General features: G+C 39.8%; 1 long non-coding RNA gene across 1 annotated transcript; it reads right to left on the minus strand.

Annotated features, from left to right (window-relative positions):
• Positions 1-777: 777 nt before the first annotated feature.
• On the minus strand, positions 778-20,407 carry LOC134296074 (uncharacterized). The gene is made up of 3 exons (XR_010002642.1): positions 19,604-20,407; positions 9,110-9,194; positions 778-1,249 (listed from the first exon to the last, which is right to left on the minus strand). It is a non-coding gene; the product is annotated as an uncharacterized LOC134296074 (long non-coding RNA).
• Between the last annotated feature and the right edge of the window lie 2,588 nt (positions 20,408-22,995).

A 22,995-nucleotide genomic window follows, 5' to 3' on the forward strand; every position in this document is an offset into this window, starting at 1 on the left:
TGATTTTGTGATACAAAATCCAGCATACAGATCTTGTTTTCTGTGTCATACAATGATAATAATGATAATAATAATAATAATAATAATACTCACAAAATCCAGCATATTATCTTGTTTGCTGTGTCATACTGTGTCATTGTGTCAATAATAATAATAATAATTTTATTTCTTACCTGCCTCATGACTCGAGTTGGATTACAGCATAATTAAAACACATAAACATTGGAAAAATTCTATAAATATACATATTAAAATGTAGATTTCCACTTTATTATATACTATCATTTTACCTTTTTTCATACTTTTTCTCTAATGGGGAATTGTATGATTTTTACTTTCAGAAGTTTTATGAGTTATTCAGCTCATTATTAAAACTCGCGGTAAATGTCGCTCATTATGTATTAATCTATGATATGGAATCTCCACAGAAAAGGGCATTCAGGAAGTGAATCCACTTCTTTTGAAAGAGGGAAGTTCCCTGCAAATCAATCATTATGTGCCTATATGCAAGAGTGATGGATTTGTCTGAACAGGCTACAGAGTATGTATGGTGTTCAAAACAAATTATGTATTTGAGGTTAGTGGGAGGTGTATTACTGCTTATTTACTATGCAAATTGCATCATCATCATCATAAATGTCAGTTAGCCTTTGTCTGTCCTTCTGAACCTTATCATCCATCACTTAGAGTTGAAATTATCCCAGAAACAATGGGCCGATTTGTATTTTTCAGTTGAACACAATTTCTTCGCTGATGCAGTGGATGATAGGAGAATGATTAAAAACTGAGATCATTTATTAATTACATAATGCCATATCTATTTTATAATTTCTAGTATTCTCTCACACATACTTTTCCATTGACCACAACATACTGCCAGCATGTATGTTACATTTCAATTTCCAGCTGCATCCAAACTATCATCCTTCTTGTGTTGGCTTTCAGTATGTAATGCACTCTTTTTTTTTTGCAAATATCTCAAAAATACTTTCAAGCCCTAATGTTATCAGCAGTTGTGTTAAAGAAAATTTAGCAATGAATACTGAATATTCATTCTCAATGAGAATTTGCCAATCAAATGATTTTTTTGCCCCCACCACAAGAACAAGTTAAATACATCCTGTTGGAGTTTCACAATTTTCCAATAATCTCTCGCCAATGGCATTGTGGATAAAGGTACCTTGCACCAAGTGGGAAGCTGGCACCATTGCACCCATGCCTGGCCAAGTAGCTGCTTGCCTGTAGACTGCTGAGAAAGAAGAATCAAAGACATCATGATATTCAGCGAAAGATCTTGGTCTCAAAACATTACAAGTCTCATGGATTTGCCTGGGATTTTTCCCGGTTGGACATTTTTGCCTGAATATTCAGTATAACCAAGCCTGTAGCTGGAGTGGGGGTTATGGGTTCACCCCCCTCCCCTGCTGAAAAGTTTCAGGTCAAAATAAACCTGGTTTCCTCAATAATTTTTGACTGGTTAACTAAATCTCCATGCTAAGTCTATGAGAAGCAGAACTGAAAGCACTATCTCAACCAAATCTTGACAATTTATTTACACTATCATTACCTACATTCTGCCAATTTACATTGCAATAGCAGTAATAGCCAAACTGTTTAAGGAAACTTGTACATTGTACACTGGTGGGTTGATGCAGAGATGTCTAATATAACATGTAGTTCACATAATAGTATCTAACATGACATATACTGTAGTCCAAATGCAAAATAGGATTTTAAAAAAGGCACAGTTATGTACAAAATAGTAATGAGAAACTGAAGCATTTTTTTAAAAAAGGTAAAGAAGAATTCTGAGGACAAACTTGAAAGCACTAATTAGCAAAGAAGGCAGAATAAGCATTTTGACGAAAAGTCTTAGCATTCTTCACACTTTAAAAATCACAGCACAGATATTATTTTTGGTTCAATATGAGCTAAACAGAAGCTGATATCAAGAGGTGCTTTTAAAGAGAGTACATGAAATGAATGGACAATTGGGGGGTAACCTATTTAAAAGTAAGGGAACTATAATTATAACTAAAAATATATTGTGCTCTGGCCATTGAAGAATGATTTTTTCTGTACCCCTAACCACATATGTCAAATCTTTTATTCCAAGTTCCTATGTGAATAGTTTTTGATGCTAAGACCCCAATTTGCATGGTGTCCCTGCATTGTGTTGCTAAGCAACATTTAGTAACTTGTATTTAGAATTTGTTCATTTAATTATGCATTCTATATCCACACATGTATGTCTACATGGGAAGATCAACAATAACATATGTAGCTTATATGGCAGTGATATAGAATCATAGAATCATAGAATCATAGAATAGTAGAGTTGGAAGAGACCACATGGGCCATCCAGTCCAACCCCCTGCTAAGAAGCAGGAAATCGCATTCAAAGCACCCCCGACAGATGGCCATCCAGCCTCTGCTTAAAAGCCTCCAAAGAAGGAGCCTCCACCACAGCCTGGGGGAGAGAGTTCCACTGTCGAACAGCTCTCACAGTGAGGAAGTTCTTCCTGATGTTCAGGTGGAATCTCCTTTCCTGTAGTTTGAAGCCATTGTTCCGTGTCCTAGTCTGCAGGGCAGCAGAAAACAAGCTTGCTCCCTCCTCCCTATGACTTCCCTTCACGTATTTGTACATGGCTATCATGTCTCCTCTCAGCCTTCTCTTCTGCAGGCTAAACATGCGCAGCTCTTTAAGCCGCTCCTCATAGGGCTTGTTCTCCAGACCCTTAATCATTTTAGTCGCCCTCCTCTGGACGCTTTCCAGCTTGTCAACATCTCCCTTCAACTGTGGTGCCCAGAATTGGACGCAGTATTCCAGGTGTGGTCTGACCAAGGCAAAATAGAGGGGGAGCATGACTTCCCTGGATCTAGACGCTATTCCCCTATTGATGCAGGCCAGAATCCCATTGGCTTTTTTAGCAGCCGCATCACATTGTTGGCTCATGTTTAACTTGTTGTCCACAAGGACTCCAAGGTCTTTTTCGCACACACTGCTGTCAAGCCAGGCGTCCCCCATTCTGTATCTTTGATTTCCATTTTTTCTGCTGAAGTGAAGTATCTTGCATTTGTCCCTGTTGAACTTCATTTTGTTAGTTTTGGCCCATCTCTCTAGTCTGTCAAGATCGTTTTGAATTCTGCTCCTGTCTTCTGGAGTGTTAGCTATCCCTCCCAGTTTTGTGTCGTCTGCAAACTTGATGATCGTGCCTTCTAACCCTTCGTCTAAGTCGTTAATAAAGATGTTGAACAGAACCGGGCCCAGGACAGAGCCCTGCGGCACTCCACTTGTCACTTCTTTCCATGATGAAGACGACGCATTGGTGAGCACCCTTTGGGTTCGTTCGCTTAGCCAATTGCAGATCCACCTAACCGTAGTTTTGTCTAGCCCACATTTTACTAGTTTGTTTGCCAGAAGGTCGTGGGGGACTTTGTCGAAGGCCTTACTGAAATCCAGGTACGCTACATCCACAGCATTCCCTGTATCGACCCAACTCGTAACTCTATCGAAAAAAGAGATCAGATTAGTCTGGCATGACTTGTTTTTGGTAAATCTGTGTTGACTATTAGCAATGACCGCATTTGTTTCTAAGTGTTCGCAGACCACTTCCTTAATGATCTTTTCCAGAATCTTGCCTGGTATCGATGTGAGGCTGACCGGACAGTAATTGTTTGGGTCGTTCTTTTTTCCCTTCTTGAAGATAGGGACCACATTCGCCCTCCTCCAATCTGCTGGGACTTCTCCCGTTCTCCAAGAACTCTCGAAGATAATTGCCAGTGGTTCTGAAATAACTTCCGCTAGTTCCTTCAGTACTCTTGGATGTAGCTGATCTGGCCCTGGGGACTTGAATTCGTTTAGAGTGGCCAGGTGTTCCTGGACAACTTGTTTCCCTATTTGGGGTTGGATTTCCCCCAATCCTTCGTCCATTCCATGTTACTGAGGTTGAAGATGGCTTTCTTTTTGTGAGAAGACCGAGGCAAAGAAGGCATTAAGTAGTTCTGCCTTTTCCCTGTCCCCTGTCGCCATCACCCCATCTTCTCCTTGCAATGGCCCTATTGCCTCCTTTTTCTTCCTTTTTCTACCAACGTACGCAAAAAAGCCTTTTTTGTTGTTTTTTATGTCCCTGGCAAGCCTGAGTTCATTTTGCGCTTTAGCCTTGCGAACCTTTTCCCTACAGGTGTTGGCTATACGTTTGAATTCTTCTTTGGTGATTTCTCCCCTTTTCCACTTCTTGTGCATGTCACTTTTGAGCTTTAGCTCAGTTAGAAGTTCTTTGGACATCCATTCTGGCTTCTTTGCACTTGTCTTATTTTTCTTCTTTGTTGGCACTGTTTGCATTTGCACCTTGAGTATTTCACTTTTGAAAAACTCCGATCCATCCTTAACTCCCTTGTTTTTTAATATCGGCGTCCATGGAATGCCGCTCAGTAATTCCTTCATTTTTTGGAAGTCAGCTCTCTTAAAGTCCAGAATGCGTGTTTGACTTGTCTTAGTTTCAGCATTCCTTTGTATTGCAAACTGCAGGAGCACATGGTCACTTGCCCCTAAGGTTCCAACCATTTCAACTGTATTGATCAGGTCTTCCACATTTGTTAAGATTAGATCAAGAGTTGCTGATCCCCTTGTTGCCTCTTCTACCTTCTGGACCATAAAATTATCTGCAAGGCAAGTGAGGAATTTGTTGGACTTTGTACTCTTGGCTGAGTTTGTTTTCCAGCAGATATCGGGATAATTGAAATCGCCCATGACTACTATGTCTCTTCTTTGTGCCTGTTTGGTCAGCTGTTGACAGAAGGCTTCATCAAGTCCTTTATCCTGACTCGGAGGTCTGTAGTAGACACCCACGACAAGATCTTTTTGAGTCCCGGTTCCCTTGATTCTTATCCAGATGCTTTCAAGCTGGTTTCCCGGATTACAGTCCTGCATTTCTTCTGCAACGTAACTGTTTTTGACATATAAAGCTACTCCCCCTCCTCTCCCCTTTGTTCTATTTCTGTGAAAGAGGTTATAGCCCTCAATGGTTAAATTCCAGTGATGGGAGTCATCCCACCAGGTTTCAGTGATGCCTATGACATCATATGTGTGGTGCTGTGCTAGGAGTTGGAGTTCGTCTTGCTTATTTCCCATGCTCTGAGCATTAGTGTAAAGACATGTAAGCCCCTGTGACCTCCCCTTGAGCTGTTTATTTGGGATTATTGTGCTCTCTGTACTTGGTCCTTGCTGTGTTTGTGCAGCCCTCCGTTTAGCCTTTTGGCGGTTCCCTGTGGTCGTGGGTAATATAGTGTTCGCCAGGCTGTTGTTCCCCTCCCCCAGTGGATCTAGTTTAAAGTGCGCCTGATGAGGTTTGTGAGTCTGTGTGCAAAAAGATGTTTTCCTACTTGTGTGAGATGCACCCCATCGCTTGCCAGTAGTCCATCCTCTTGGAAGAGTAGACCATGGTCAAGGAAGCCAAAATGCTCCTCTTGACACCATTTTCTGAGCCAGTTATTGACCTGTACTATTTTTCCGGCCCTTGTAGAGCCATGTCCTACAACGGGGAGGAGGGATGAAAAGATCACATGTACATTATACAGTTTTAGCTTTGTTCCCAGAGCTCGAAAATCATTTGTGATCTTTTGAAAAGTATGCCTAGCGGTGTCATTGGTACCTACATGAATCAACATAAGGTGGGGAGGGTGATGGGGCTTTAGGAGCCTGCTGAGCCTCTGAGTGATATGGTGTATTTTTGCCCCCGGGAGGCAGCATGTTTCTCGAGCCATCCCATCCGGTCTGGAAATGATGGCTTCCGTTCCTCTAAGGAGGGAGTCACCTACTACCAAGACCTGTTTCCTTTGAGGATTGACAGGGTCCCTTTTGTGCAAGACAGTGTGTATGTCCCCTGAAGAGTGTTCCTGTTGAAGTGAATCATGTAGGCGTAAAGTGTTGTCCTCCTGCTCATCATCCCCAGTGCATTCATCAATGACAATCCATTGAGATACATCCGAGAGCCCATTACTCTCCCAAGGATGTTCCTGTTGCTTTGCCTTTTTTGTATCTTCTTGCTTTCAGAGTTGACTTTTTGTGTGTGTATTTAACACCTTGTTTGGGGAAATGTGCATTTCCCCAAACAACATTTCTGTTATTTTACTATACTTCATTGCTTGCCTAATGCAAATATACTTTGCTGCTGCTGCTGCTCTTTGCTGCTGCTGCTGCCTTCTTTGCATATATTTCTGCAAAGTGGTCTACAAATGTTGAGCTTTGTGGGCACATAACTGGCTTCTATAGAAATTCTGGTTTGGACGTACTTGGAACTACTGCTGCCAGTCTCTGATACCTATGTTTCATGCTGGTTTCTGTAATCCCAGGGGTGGAGAGACTGACACTATCAGAGGAGTTGGGATTGATGCTTTGTGGGTAGGACATTCTTTCTTTGTTCTTTTACAAAAGAGGGGCTACAATGTTTTCATCATGTTTCTTACATCTGCTTTTTTTCAATAGAAAATCCATCAGGATGAAATGCAAAACAGTGTTGGGTTGTAGCATGGAGATGTTCCTTTGTAAGGATGTCTGCAGGGGGGTTCTGGGTTGCCATATACAGGTCTAAGTCTTTGATTGATTCTTATTACAGCAGGTTGCTTATTAGGAAATTAGTTTTATGGCATCTGACCTACCTTGCACCCAGAGTGCTGCTGCATGAGACCAGAAGACAACAAATGTCACTGACAGGATTGGCACCAGTAACTGTCCATTTCTTCAATCCAACACCCTCTTGAATTAAGGTAAGTATCCACATGCTACCCTATGCCGAGCCTTCCCCTGACTTACTAAAAAAACCCACTGAAACTGCTCCATGTGGCCATTCCATGTTTTGTGTCAAGCAGATAGGATCACCGAAGTGTCTGGCTATGTCTCCATGTTACAAAGTGATTACAGCAGCATTCAAACCTCAGAAGACCTTTGCATATCTCAGTGTTGATGTCATCATTTTACATCTGAATATTGAACTATAACCAGATGCTTTTCTATGTGTACATGTAAGGGAAACTTTCATGGCTCTAACAGAAGGTTGATCAATGTCTTCTAGCTAAATTCAGTAGGGCTCTCAGGGACCCTGCCTTCCCCTCTGATGGACACTGCTAAATAAGCATTTTCTTGATGAAATTGCAACTAATTCACTGGTTTGGCAATGAAAACACAATCTTCGCAAGCCTGTCCACAGGGAGTGAAAACCAGTTCCATACTAAGTGATTTTTGCATGGAGAGGTAGAAGGGTGCATATAAACAAGGAGCAGTTTAGCTGTGTTATTAGTAGTCAGTAGGAAGTAACTATAGGCAGGAAGGTACCTATAGGTTTTGCATTATTTGCAGTCATTGAGGAGAATATGGTAACAGCAGTTGTACTACCAATACTTCCCAACTTGCTTAGGTATTAACTGGCAACCTAGGAAGAAACAGTAGTTGGAGCTGAAGTTAAAATGGTAGCTGCACTCCTATTCTGTAACTACACAATGTGCAGTCTGAGCAACATCATCTAGAAGATATCATTGCCTTCATTGTGAATTGTCTGTTCCTTCCCATGTAGGCATCACGTTTATAATCGATTTTGAGGGCTTGTCCAGACGACTGCGAAGAAGCAAGAGCTCTCACAATAGAAAACATCAATTTGCTATGATTTGTATCTTTCATTGCTGCTTTTGCATCCACTTGGAGTCTCTCTTTTCTGTAGGAGGAGGAGATGAAGGACACTATATGATGAATTTGCAAGTTGACCAATCATCATTTGGATCTAAAGACATGGTAGGCAATTTGAGCCAATCAAATTCCTTCAGTGTCTTTGTTTTGGATGCTCATATGCAATGCCTCTTTTATAAAGGCACAATGTTCTAAAAATCGTGCTCTATGCGACCTTCTGTGCCCTCTCACTATTTTAATCTATAGAAATACCTACCTAGAACTAGAATATAGCAACCTTAATTTTCAGCACAAAAGTTTGACCAAAAGTTGCTCCTGGGCATCAAGATGATGTCCAGGGATCTCCAGTACCTAAGGCGTAGAAAAACCAGTTAACTGCATTTTAGCCCATGTTAGGGAAAATCAGGAAATGCTCCAGAACTTGAGAGGAGCTCGGGAGCAGCCCCATACTTCAGGGTGTGTCTAAACAGCTAAGTCGGTTCTGATTTGGAACTCACTCTATTTTTCTCATGGGCCAGTGCACCATGCCACAGAATGCTTTGGACCAGTCCCGGATTTTGTGGCCCATGTAGATGGATCTTTAGTTTCTCATAAGGCTGGGAGGAAAGGTTAGAAGAGAAGACTGAATAAGTTGAAGTGAGTATGGGGGTGGATGGAGAACAAAAGCTAGCAAGGCAAAAAAAGGAAGAAGGAACTGAATTAAGAGGTTTTTAATCCAAGTAAAAATTGGATTGACTACTTTAGGTTCTCCATACCTGTATAACCGCCACCTGAGGAAGACTACACAGTCCAAAACCTTGGACTTGTTTAAAACATTGGATTTCATAAAAGGATTCACTTACTTGGACGTTTAAATTTGGACTCACAATTAGTGACTTATACAGTCCTCCATGTGGAACATGAACTCTGGTGGGCATTGGACTCACAAACTCTGAATATAGAGTGTTATTTTCTATGAATGTATGTGTGTTGGTAACACATGGATTATATTTTGGTTTAATTACTGTTTTATAGTTCATATTATTGGATTACATTTCTAGCTATAGTGGCCTCTTGCCTGTGCATTTCAGGGAATCCTTTCTTTGTATCATTAAAAGACGTGGCCATAGAGAGTGGGGATTTTTTGTAGCATATTGAGCAATGAAACTCTCATGATAAATACTTTTCGATCAAATAACATGTAGCAACAGACTATGATTTTTCTTTGTAATGCTTTCTCTTCTTTCCAGTTCACAAGGTTTAGTACTATACTTGGAGTTGGCATTTGAACGTTCACACAGTCAGATTTGTAAGCTGCCTTGGGGCAGCTATTTACATCACAGAAATTCACATAGCTATGGCGGAAATCATGGAATTAAGAAAGAGAGACATGGGTACTGGCATTGCATAGGAGGTGTACAGCAATATCAATGTATAAGCTTTAGATACCTTTTGGTGACAAAACATGTAGCTATGAGCCTTGGAAGGGAGGCGGAGAAACTCTTTATAAACCCTTTCTCCCCAAACCGAGGTGCTGTAATGAAAGAAATAGTATCTATGTTAGTTGATAATTAATATTAACTTTTATCAGATCAGGCACGGCAGAGATTAAGATGAATCTGCACAAAAGAAAGTCACAACAAACCAATTTTGATGCTGTCATTTGATCACACACAACATGTGATCTTTCAGCAGTTTCATGCCAAATGAAATCATATTTTAAGTATGACTGAAAACTCTTATTCATTTATACTGGACTTTCATTTTTGATTTCCTTCTAAGTTTTCTTTTTAAAGAAATGTAAATCTTTCTGTGCTTGGAATTAACTTGTTAAGTTATTAACTTGCTTCCTCAACTCACTAGATTCTCAATTAACACTGGTTAAAATACGTGTTAGCAAATTAGGTTATTACAATTCATTAAAATTCATTAGGATGGATATCCTTCTTACTTTCATAATCACGAAAGGTGGAAGCCCTTCTTCCTCAGAAGATGAAATATTAGTATTGGAGGAAATGATAGCCTAGTTGTTAAACAGGTTAATCAATGTGATTTCTTTGGTAGGGGGAGGGAAATAAAGAGGAACTTTCTGGAGATTCAGTTAGAAAGGAAGAACTGGGTTGGGGGAGGATGGGAAAGAAGAATATCAAAAATGGTGTTTAAATGGCATGGAGGGAAAAGGGAATAATTTATTTGCTTAGCAGATGATAAAGGCTTTCAACAATCAGAGCCCAAGTGTCCAGGCTTTTAAGGATAGGAATACAGGTGTCTCTGGGCCCTTCCACACAGTCATATAACCCAGGATATCAAGGCAGAAAATCCCACAATATCTGCTTTGAACTGAGAGAATCACCTCCTGTTTGAAAAGTCTAGATGTAACACTGTGATTCACCTCACTTGTTTGCACAGGAGGAAAATGTGTCTGGGGATGGAGACTCCTCTTTCCATGCCACCAACATATACACTTTGTTCTCTCTTGAAATTCCCCTCACCATTTCCAGGCCAATAATCATATTATGGACTTAATAATCCATGTGGAGAAAAATTCTAGGTTGAAGGAAGTCAACTTTAAATGGACAAAAAGACAACCTCCATGCCATTCTTTATATACCCCATGACCTGACCCAACTCTAATGTCTAAATAAATTAACCAATCTCAACTCAATTAATTGAAGTACTGAAATTATTAGTATTTTAGTAGAGATTTAATTTTCTGATTTAACTTTGTTGCAATCATTTTCATTTCTAATGTTCCAAGGCTCCAAAATTTTTCAAGTTTCTTCTATATAAATAAAAATGTAATGTCCGTTTGTGAGGACCTCATAGCTCCCAAACTATTTCACCAATTGCAACTAAATTTGAATACAACTTAGCATTTGAACTGATGAAGGTTTTAAGGTATTCAAATACCTACTATCACAAACCTGGCACACCTGAGACAGGTAAAACCATGCCCCTTAGCAACAGCTAATCAGTCTCCTCCTCCCTTAGCAACCATCAAAGCAGATGGCTCCTCCCCTTAGCAACAGCATTAGCAACAGCCAAGAAGTGTCCTCCCTTTAGCAACCATTATTTCAAGAGAACCCATACAGTGATGGGACTATAGCAGCAGGCCAAAAACTATCTACAGCCTTAGCTAATGCTAAGAAAGACCATTGGATAGAGCTGCTTGAGAACCTGGACATGTCCAAGAGTAGCCAAAAAGCCTGGCAATTGCTGAGACGCCTGGATAGTGACCCCCTGGTCAACCCTGGACTCGCGAACGTGACACCAGATCAGATAGCTCACCAGCTAATTCAGAATGGGAAAACCAACTGCAGCAGAGTAAAGATGAAAATCAACAGGGTGCCAGAACTTGAAACCCACCAGTTGTCTTCTCCTCTAAACCTGAAAGAACTCAGAGAAGCCATCAAGCGATGTAAGACTGGTAAAGCACCTGGCCTAGATGACCTGATGATGGAGCAAATCAAACACTTGGGGGCCAAAGCTGAAAACTGGCTTTTGAAATTCTACAATCAATGCCTGGCACACAAACAGATTCCCAGAGCATGGAGGAAAACTAAGATAATTGCCATCTTAAAACCTGGTAAAGATGCCTCCAATGCCAGGAACTACCGACCAATCTCCCTCTTATGTCATCTATATAAAGTCTATGAGAGGATGCTATTAAATCGACTAGGACCTGTTATCGAACCCAAGCTTATTGCACAACAAGCAGGTTTCAGACCAGGGAAAAACTGTACAGGTCAAATTCTTCATCTGACTGAGCATATCGAGGAAGGCTATGAGAAAGGCTGCATCAAGGGAACAGTCTTTGTGGACCTTACGGCAGCCTATGACACGGTGCAACATAGAAAAATTCTGCATAAAGTCTACCATATCACCCGGGACTTTGACTTTACAAAAACTGTCCAGACCCTCCTAGAAAACCGCAGCTTCTATGTGGAGTTTCAGGGCCAGAAAAGCAGATGGAGGAGGCAAAAGAATGGTTTACCCCAAGGCAGCGTTCTTGCACCAACCTTATTTAACATCTTCACAAACGATCAGCCACTACCACCACTCACAAAGAGCTTTATATATGCTGATGACCTTGGCCTTACAACACAAGCAAAAGATTTTGAAACAGTTGAAAAGCAACTCACCAATGCCTTGAAAGACCTCTCCAGCTACTACAAAGAGAACCACCTGAAGCCTAACCCTTCCAAGACACAAGTGTGTGCTTTCCACCTACGTAACCGCGAAGCCAACAGGAAACTGAAAGTTACTTGGGAAGGCCAAGAGCTCGAACACTGTTTCCATCCTAAATACCTTGGTGTCACCTTAGACCGAACACTAACATATAGGAAACACTGCACGAACACCAAGCACAAAGTAGCTGCACGCAATAACATCCTGCGGAAACTGACTGGCAGCGCATGGGGAGCAGACCCACAAGTAATAAGAACATCAGCCCTGGCCTTGTCTTTTTCAACTGCAGAGTATGCCTGTCCTGTTTGGCACAAGTCTGCCCATGCGAAGCAGGTGGACATAGCACTGAATGAAACATGCAGAATCATCACGGGATGCCTTAAACCTACACCTGTTGATAAACTCTACAAGTTAGCCGGCATTGCCCCTCCCGACGTGCGACGGGAAGTTGCTGCTAACGGTGAGAGAAAAAAGGTCGAACATTGTGAAAGCCACCCACTGCATGGCTATCACCCTCCTCCCACCAGACTCAAATCAAGGAAGGGCTTCATGAGAACCACCACTCCTCTTGATGTTCCTCCAGCAGCAGCAGCAAGGGTGTCTCTCTGGGCAGCTAAACCTGGCAATTCTAACTGGATGGCCCCCCAAGAGGGTCTTCCTCCAGGGGCAAACCAGGAATGGGCAACTTGGAAGTCCCTGAACAGACTCAGAAGTGGAGTGGGCAGATCAAAAGACAACTTGGCAAGGTGGCACTACCTGGAGGAATCCTCCACCTTGTGTGACTGTGGAGCTGAACAAACAACTCAGCATATGTATGCTTGCCCACAATGCCCTGCCTCATGTACGGAGGAGGAGTTGTTTAAAGCTACAGACAATGTGGTTGCTGTTGCCTGCTTTTGGTCCAAAACTATTTAGTTGCTTGTGATTTCTTTTCTTTTTTTATTTTATTTCCATTATTTGAAATGTATTTGCTGTACCAATGCTTTTGACACGAAATAAATAAAGCAACCAGGATGGGCGGGTGTCCAGCCACAAGGAACGGTTAAGCCCACCTCATCGCCACTCATTTCGGCTTGGTGAGTTACGTGAAGCTGAGGCTCTGTGGCCTAGTTATGGAAAAGAGGGATACTGAGAGTGAAAATCTTTTTCATGGGCTCCAGTGAGGTGAGTGAGAGACACCACTACTTATTATATTATAAATGTATTACATTATTATTACATTTTATTATTATACTTATTATATTATTATATTATAATATCATATTATAACAGTATCATAGTATAATATCATTACAATTGTATTACATTATTATATATTATTATAATTTTTTTAAATATATTGCACTATGCAACACTATGATTTTTGCTCCTAGGTTTATCAATGTCATTATTTCCTAGGGTTCTATCATAACAACATGGAAAAAGGTTTATTAAGCTGCAAAGAAAGTTGTTACTGTGGGACATCCTGCAGCACATTATATTATTAATTTATAATCATATTTTTATTGTCTTTTTTTTCCGTGTCAGGAGCGACTTGAGAAACTGCAAGTTGCTTCTGGTGTTAGAGAATTGGTTGTCCACAAGGATGTTGCCCAGGGTATGCCCAGATGTTGACAAATGAACATTAATATGTTTCATGTTCTAAAGTCACCAAACCAGACAATCTCCATATCTGCACAGACAATGGAACCATCAAAAATATTGCCTACCCACAAGCATTATGAAATCACATATATCTGAAACCTACTCTTTCTCTATCCTTTCTTTCCCATTGAACCAGACTGGGCTACAGCAACACGGCCACGGCAAATATTTTGTGTTGTTGCAGTGCCCATAACTATTGTGAATTCTACCATTTCAGCTTATTCCAGTTTTTGGCTTTGAATAATTTATCATTCACTTTAGAAAAAATGTTTTCCAAGTCATTGCAAAGGAATAGAATTTAATTATCCTTTTGAGCTCAGCTCCATATTCCGCAATGGACTCCCCTGTTTTTCTCATTGTATGATGGCATATAAAACACTCTACATTAATGTTCCGCTTTCAGGTGTAGTGTTCTGTTAAGATGTGTTATAGGGGCAAACTTCTGGCTTCTGAGGTTGCATCTGACATCTTAAGATGGCTTATGCTTTGTGGTCAAAGAGAGAAAATAAAATTGCTTTTTCTTGACCTCTGATGGGTCAAGGATCCTGTTTGCTGAAAAAGAGTTTCCTAGTTTCTCAATAGCTGACTACCAATCCTGGTTTTCTGAATCAAACTCCAATCTCACAGATAATGTCATGGTCAGGTTTTCCTGACACCCACCTTTTATAATACTTCTACTCCTCCACTTTACCATATAAATCAAAATGCTATTCACATTTATTGCAGTGCTAACAAATTTCCTACCAAATAAAACAAAATAAAAATTGAAGGTAGTGAGAAAAAATGCATAAGTGTGACGATTTACTCTAGTGCATAAGTATACATGACTCTTACTGTTGCAAGTATCTAAAACTTATTAAGTTGGAAAATTGGAAAACATATTTGTTGGCACTAAAAAGACAGCAAAAAGGGGTTCAGGTGAGCTTCCTCTGAAGAGAAAAGGGATGGAAAGAAATGTTATTGGACTTGACAGACTCAATGAAAGCAACGTTTTCCTTCCAGAGACTTGTTGCAAGAAAATATGAACTTCAACTTGGTCATAGTTTCCGAGAAATAAAGTGAGCACAAAACAGTGTATATATTGTCAAATGAGAATGTCTAAAATAAAGACAATTTAAAATAAAAACATGGACATATTTATTAGTAAAGGAAAATCTATACGCATTTGGTAAATTGTGCTAATACATTATAACTGTATAAATCTCAGTGCGGGGAGTAAACACAAAGTCTTACAGCTCAATATTAAAGGAAGGATGACAAAATAAAGAGCTTTGGAGAAAGATGGACTTTACAGCTTTGTAGATCTTTAGACAGGCTAATTGTTTTAGTTGCATATTATTGCATGACAAGGAGCTGGACTATATGGTTCTTGTGGACTTTTCCAACTTTAATATTTTGTGATTCTATGAAAATGAAGGAGAAGTTTGGAGAAATCCAACAAAACTGAGACTGAAATTTTCACATCCTTTGATGTACAACTCACAATTCAGATTTTGAAACGATTACTGAGATGGTGGAAACATCAATAAGGGACAATCTAAATATAACTGCAGTACATAATCAGGTTGGGAGCCCCTGGTGGTGCAGTGGGTTAAACCACTGAACTGCTGAACTTGCTGACTGAAAGGTTGGTAGTTCTAATGTGAGGAGCAGGGTGAGCTTCCCCTGTTAGCCCCAGCTTCTGCCACCCTAGTAGTTCAAAAACATGCAAATGTGAGTAGATCAATAGTTACCGCTCCAGACAGAAGGTAATAGTACTCCATGCAGTCATGTTGGCCACATGACCTTGGAGGCATCTACGGACAATGCTGGCTCATCAGCTTAGAAATGGAGATGAGCTCCAACCCCCAGAGCCAGACACGGCTAGACTTAATGTCAGGGGAAAAACTTTACCTTTAATCAGGTTCTTTTAGAAACAAAATTCTTTTAGGTTTCTAATCTAGTAAAATGGAAGCCACTAAGGATCTTTAATACTTAATATGGCAACACAGTTAAGGATAAAAACTGTTTGCTTAAGATGAAAGCCCATGCTAAATTTCAGTATTTCGGAAGATGCTGGTCTAATTGTCCATCATCATCTCAGTGGTCAGGAAAATCCTGAACTAATACAGTTAAATGTTGTGTTTCCCATAATTTTGATGTTGCTTTGTGTTTCAAATATTTGAAAATGTTGTATAAGTTGAGACATTGTTTTGTAGTCTGGTTTTCCAGTTTCAAAAGTTAATTCTAGACTAGGATGAGGGAAACTGAGCCTCAGAGTTTCTCTCTGTCATTTATTGAAGGAATTACCATATGAATTTCACTTTAGTGTAATTTGACCAATCACACACCTGGGAGATTTGAAGGAATTGCTAGGGGCAAGAATGAAGGCATTATACCCTAATAAGAATTCTACTTACCTAAATGAAATTTCCCTCCAGTTCCTAAATTCCTAGCACTGCAGAGGGCAAGACACTCAAAACCATGCACACCTTGCTCTTTGCATCCCCCTAGTTATTTTGCCTACTCCTTTTATTTGAGTGCATAGCTGTACCTCTAAATGATCAACACAAGTGTTAAATTACTGCAATGCTAGCAATGTGGATCTCAAATTTAATTGGAAGAGGAAATTCCTATTGGGGGCAATGCCCCCCCCCCCCCACATAGCTACACTGTGGTGTCCAACCACATCTTATTTATTTATTTATTTACTCATTTATATCTCACCCTTCTCACTCCGAAGGGGACTCAGAGCGGCTTACAAATAATATGTACATACAATAAGTTATATAGAATCATAGAATCATAGAATAGTAGAGTTGGAAGAGACCTCATGGGCCATCCAGTCCAACCGCATTCAAAGTACCCCGACAGATGGCCATCCAGCCTCTGTTTAAAAGCCTCCAAAGAAGGAGCCTCCACCATAGTCCGGGAGAGAGAGTTCCACTGTCGAACAGCCCTCACAGTGAGAAAGTCCTTTCCTGTAGTTTGAAGCCTAGTCTGCAGGGCAGCAGAAAACAAGCTTGCTCCCTCCTCCCTATGACTTCCCCTCACATATTTGTACATGGCTATCATGTCTCCTCTTAGCCTTCGCTTCTGCAGGCTAAACATGCCCAGTTCTTTAAGCTGCTCCTCATAGGACTTGTTCTCCAGACCTTTGATCATTTTAGTTACCCTCCTCTGGACGCATTCCAGCTTGTCAACATCTCCCTTCAATTGTGGTGCCCAGAATTGGACACAGTATTCCAGGTGTGGCCTGACCAAGGCAGAGTAGAGGGGAGCATGACTTCCCTGGATCTAGACACTATACTCCTATTGATGCAGGCCAAAATCCCGTTGGCTTTCTTAGCAGCCGCATCACATTGCTGGCTCATGTTTAACTTGTTGTCCACAAGGACTCAAAGATCTTTTTCACATGTACAGCTGTCTAGCCAGACGTCCCCCATTCTGTATCTTTGCATTCCATTTTTTCTGCCGAAGTGAAGTATCTTGCATTTGTCCCTGTTGAACTTCATTTTGTTAGTTTCGGCCCACCTCTCTAGTCTGTTAAGATCGTTTTGAATTCTGCTCCTGTCTTCTGGAGTGTTAGCTATCCCTCCCAGTTTGGTGTCATCTGCAAACTTGATGATCGTGCCTTCTAACCCTTCATCTAAGTCGTTAATAAAGATGTTAAACAGAACCGGGCCCGGGATGGAACCCTGTGGCACTCCACTTGTTATTTCTTTCCAAGATGAAGATGACGCATTGGTGAGCACCCTTTGGGTTCGTTCGCTTAGCCAATTACAGATCCACCTCACCGAAGTTTTGTCTAGCCCACATTTTACTAGTTTGTATGCCAGAAGGTCGTGGGGGACTTTGTTGAAGGCCTTACTGAAATCTAGGTACGCTACATCCACGGCATTCCTTGTATCGACCCAACTCGTAACTTTATCGAAAAAAGAGATCATATTAGTCTGGCATGACTTGTTTTTGGTAAATCCATGTTGACTATTAGCAATGACTGCATTTGTTTCTATTACCAGCATAGCACAACACCAGCAATACACATCACTATATTGTTCTACACGACCACATCACAACACTACTAGTAACATTACATGTAATATATAATATATAATACTGTAGAGCAGGGGTCCCCAAACTAAGACCCGGGGGCCGGATGCGGCCCTCTAAGGTAATTTACCTGGCCCCCGCCCTCATTTATAATATAATATTTTTATATCAGTTTTAATAATATAATATATTGTATATACATACAATATTGATAAGAATATTATCATTTTCTACAATATAATACTAACAATAATACCATATAATAATATTATGTTATATATTGCATATATATTACAGTATAGTGGTATAGTTCAATATAGTATAATGCTAATATTGTGCTATGCTAATAATATAATACATTGTATGTACATACAGCTGCTCTGAGTTCCCTTCGGGGTGAGAAGGGAATATAAATGTAGTAAATGAATAAATAAATAATTTTGGACTTAGGCTCGCCCAAAGTCTGAAATGACTTGAAGACACACAACAACAACAATCCTAATTAACCTGACTCTCTCATTGGCCAGAGGCAGGCCCACACTTCCTATTGAAATCCTGATAGGTTTATGTTGGTTAAAATTATTTTCATTTTTAAATATTGTTTTGTTCTTTCATTGTTATTATTGTTTTGCACTACAAATAAGACATGTGCATAGGAATTTGTTCATTTTTTCCCCCAAATGATAATTCGGCCCCTCAACAGTCTGAAGGATTGTGGACCGGCCCTCGGCTTAAGAAGTTTGAGGACCCCTGCTGTAGAGTCTTGCTTATCCAACCTTTGCTTATCCAACATTCTGTATTATCCAACGCAGTCTGCCTTTTAGAAGTCAGTGTTTTTGTAGTCAATGTTTTCAATACACTGTGATGTTTTGGTGCTAAATTCATAAATATAGTAATTACTACATAGTGTTACAGTGTATTGAACTGCTTTTTATGTCGATTTGTTGTAAAACAGGTTTTGGTGCTTAATTTGTAAAATCACAACGTGATATGACGTTTAATAGGCTTTTCCTTAATCCCTCCTTATTATCCAACATTTTTGCTTATCCAACGTTCTGCCGGCCCGTTTATGCTGGATAAGGGAGACTCTACTAGTAAATTGTATTATTATTAGAACCACACTGTATCACATTTATTTATTTATTTATTTCTCACATTTATATCCCGCCCTTCTCATCCGAAGGGACTCAGGGCGGCTCACAATAGTGGCAAAATTAGATGCCCATACAAATCAATATAAAAACAGTGCATAAAACAGTTAAAACTATTAAACTATCACATTGTAACAATATCATCAACAATGTCATTATTATATATCTTACATCACAATATCATACATCACAACCTGCACCCCAAGCAACACACACACAAAATGATAAAATATAAATATAATATATATGCCTCAGTTCTGGAAACAAAACTCTCTAATGATTAGAAGCTTTATTTAGAACAACGAGTCAGCAATAGGACATCATTTTTGTTAGGACCAATGGTTTTTGTCAATGGTTATTCAGCTGCCGATGGTTATTCAGCTTCTCTCCCATTTATTAGAAAATAAAAATACACAACTTTCCCAGAACTTTCATAACTCTTTCTCTAACCAGAAAGGCATGAGCAACTTTCAGTCTATGGCCAGAATGTGGCATATCTCATCATATAATATATAAAGCATGTACAAAGCATGGTTAAAAAGCATGGTAGGGCTTATGATACTGACATTAAATCAGACCTAAGCATTTTTAAAAGGTGTCCCTTCCTCCTCATCATTTAATGGCTGTCTGGACCCTCCAAGAGAGTTCTTTTAGAAAAGAAAGGGTGCCTAGTGTCACATATTTCCCTTGTAGGGATTTAATGGTACAATAGTTAATCTTTGCCTTTTTTAAATTTATGGATGAATAGGCTCTATTCCAAAAATTTCAAAGCAATGTGGCACTTCGAAGCTACTTTCTAATGGTCGGATATGCATCTCTAATAGCAGGGGCTGTGAAGAAAATCAGATTCCACTTATGGCACACATGCAGTTATCTCAACTGTGTCCAATTTCATTCGCTACTGCACGTGCGAGGTTGAAATACTTACAGTTGTATCTTATTTTTTGGCTGGGTGGGGGAAAAAACCCAATTCTCTCACAAGGAATATTTATGTCCTTTTCAATTCGTTTGTTGATTTCTCCTTTTAAAAATGCTCTTTCGAAGATCCTGGCCAGAAGCATATCTTGGCTAAGCAAGGGTAGAACTGTTTGCTTCAGTACAGAAGATGGAGATTTAATGTGGTATGAAAGACACTGGGCACCAAAGGGAAAAAAAGCTCTATTCTTGTCAGCATAATTTTGCCCTTGGAGTCTGTGTGTAAGAAGAGCGTAGATCATGTGAAGCAAATATGTTTCCTAGCAACTGGAAGTGAACAGACCTGTTTAGAAAAATGAAGGTTGGCAAAAGAGGGATTAAAATGCGTTGAGCCAAAAATTTTCCTGATATTCTGTTTTCATTTTAAAAACAAAGAAGTCCTCTTCCAAAACACACATTCTGAAAATGGATCATATTATAATTTGTTTAAGGAGAAAATTGATCTCAGTTTTTCTCACATCAGTAGCTGCAGGTGAAAATTATCCTCACAGATGCTGAAGAAGTCATGCAAATGGATAGAGGAATGAATATCTCTCTTATGGATCTCAAACAATTAATGTTACTGAGCAGGTAGCTCCTTATTTTCCCCTAGGAAAACTGCCACGTTTCTACTTTCTCCTCTAGAGGAGAGATAACTAGGTGGTAGTAGTTTTCTGAGAATAAAGCTTTTCTTTTTGTTTGCTGGGATGATGATGATGATGATGATGACGACGACGACGATGACGACGATGATGATGATGATTATTATCAATCTTTTAGAAGTATTTTCTGAAGGAGAGAAGGGGAGGAGAATAAGAAGCCAAAAGGGTGACTCTCTAAGCCCCCAAACACATGTGCACACCTCACCCACCTGTCCTCCAAGCCAGAGGCCAAGCCAAAAAAAAACCCCCTGAAGCCAGGATGCAACTGTGATACCGAATAGGGGAGGAGGAGCCATGATCGGCTCCCACATGGTCCTGTTCTGGACAGGAAAACGTGACAGGTAGGCTCTTGCAGCTATGGCCATTCAGCCAAGCCAAACAAGCCAGATTGGCCAAAGGGAACCAACCACTCCGAATCCATGCATAAGATTACTTAGATTACTGGATTATATGAATTTACACTGCCATATAATCCAGTTCAAAGCAGGTAATCTGGATTTTATATGGCAGTGTACTGAGCCTGAAATAAAGCTTTCTAACAAGGATTTTAAAACACAAGGCTTTTAGATAATCTGGACCCAAAGTGTGTGGGGCTTTACAACTCTTATCATTCACAATCAGTGGAGAGAGGTTAAGCTGTAATGCACAATTGATTGGTGAGTGAAAGAATCTGCAGAATCAAAGCAATTTTAATTATAAAATTATAGCTATGGACAGAGCATAATCAAGTTGGATCCTGTGCTGGGAGAAGGGTGGGATATAAATTAATAAGACAAAACCATTAAGACTGGTTTTCCAACTGAAAGTGGGTGCCTGAGTAGAGAGTTACTTGTAAGATAATCTCTATTGGACATCAGACAGAAAATTTAGGGTCTGATTTGGGCCAGATGACTTACAAATATCTCATATTAGGCATGTTTTATACAAAGGCAACCATGTATATATTCTCATCATTTCAGTGAAAGAAAATATAACAGTAGTTCCTGCAGAAATTCCAGAAACAAAAAGCGGACATCTTATTCATTAATTACAATGTTGTAGGTCTGCCTTATGGCATTATAGTCCCATTTTACAGCTATGGTGTGTGCAATGCCCAAAAGTCCATCGAAATCCTACCTTTTCAGCAGTGTACCTTCCCACTATGGCCATTTCTGTGTTGTTGGAGATGTATAAATGGACCCAACTCTCTTCCAATAGCAGGATAAACCTCCACTCATTTCTCCTATTTCCAGCAACATGCAAATGTTTGTGTGGTTGAAATAGTGCTACGCAGCTTAAAAGGTAAATGTGGGTGAGTTGGGAGATACAAATCTATTTCCCTAGCCATATCTTTAGAAGCAGGATCTCAGCCAGATATATTATTTTTGCAAATAAACTGTTACAGTAATCCTGGGTGCTTTTATCATCTGAACTATAAATCTTTCAGCTAGGGATATGTTTGACAGTGAATCCAATGTTGCAATCTGATTCTTTAAAGGCAACTGTGAGGACAGGATTTTTTTATTACACTTTATGTGGTTCCTTTTCACCATTGATTCTTGTTTCCATGACTCTTTATTCATTCACTTGCTTGCTTTGTTTTAATCTTCTGTAACCATCTTCTATAACTTTCCAACAAGCAGTGCTGCTAAAATCGTTCAGCCTTTATCAGAATCCAGCATTTGGAGAAGATTGCCAAAAAAATCTAATCCCTGATACCTCCCAGACCTGCTTTTACTCTTTTACAAGCCCTGTAGCCAATAGGTGGCACCATGGTTAATTCTCTCCCTCCAGGATTTTCCTCTCAGCTTTTCAAAAATATATGCAGCAAAACTTGAGGACACACTAAGGTCACTCCTTACACAGCAACAATAAAGTTTGTTCCCAAAGGCTTTAAAACTGCTTTGCAGATCTGACCCTGAAAGTACTGCTTATTTGAACATCCTACTGTTATTTTAATAACATATTTTTTAAACAATGAAAGTTAACAATTCTATTGAAAAGACTTTGCAAAATGGATTACTAATCTAAAGCTCCATTTCCATACTGATTTATCTGTGAACATGCCAAATGGAATAATAGATTCTCGAAGTTGGAAGACATCACAAGAGCCATCTAGTCCAACTCTCTGCCCTGTATAGCCTTGAAAGATGTCCATCCATTGTCTGTTCAAAGGCTTCCAAAGCAGAAGAGTCCACCACTCCTCCTCCAGGCAATCTATTCTACTATTGAACAGCTCGAGTTCTTCCTACTCTTTAGGTGGAATTTCTTTTCTTGTAATTTTAGTCAATTGATTCTCATTTTGATCCATCTTGCTCCTTGTTCAGTGTGACAGTCCTTCAGCTAGTTAAAGATGCTTATCATGTCATATCTCAGTCTTCTCTTTTCCAAGTAAAATATACTGAATTGTGGTGCCCAGAACTGGACAAAGTATGGCAGGTGAGTTCTGACCTATACAGAATAGAATGATACCATGGCTTCCCTCAATCTAGACATTATACTCCTAGTGCTGCAGGATAGTATCCAGATGGAGAGAAGTCATAGTGTCAAAGACAGAACGCCACAAGATAAAAGATAACAGAGTTTATTGGAGTTACAGAACCAAAAATGCCCGTAAAAGACAAGGGCTAGGCAAACACTGGCCTTAAAAGTAAAAAGAGACAAGAAAAACGTTCAAAAGATAAACTGAATTAAACCGGAGTTTAATTCGGACTAAATCAAAACA

This window comes from Anolis carolinensis, chromosome 2 (genome assembly GCF_035594765.1).
Source record: "Anolis carolinensis isolate JA03-04 chromosome 2, rAnoCar3.1.pri, whole genome shotgun sequence".
Taxonomy (NCBI): domain Eukaryota; kingdom Metazoa; phylum Chordata; class Lepidosauria; order Squamata; family Dactyloidae; genus Anolis; species Anolis carolinensis.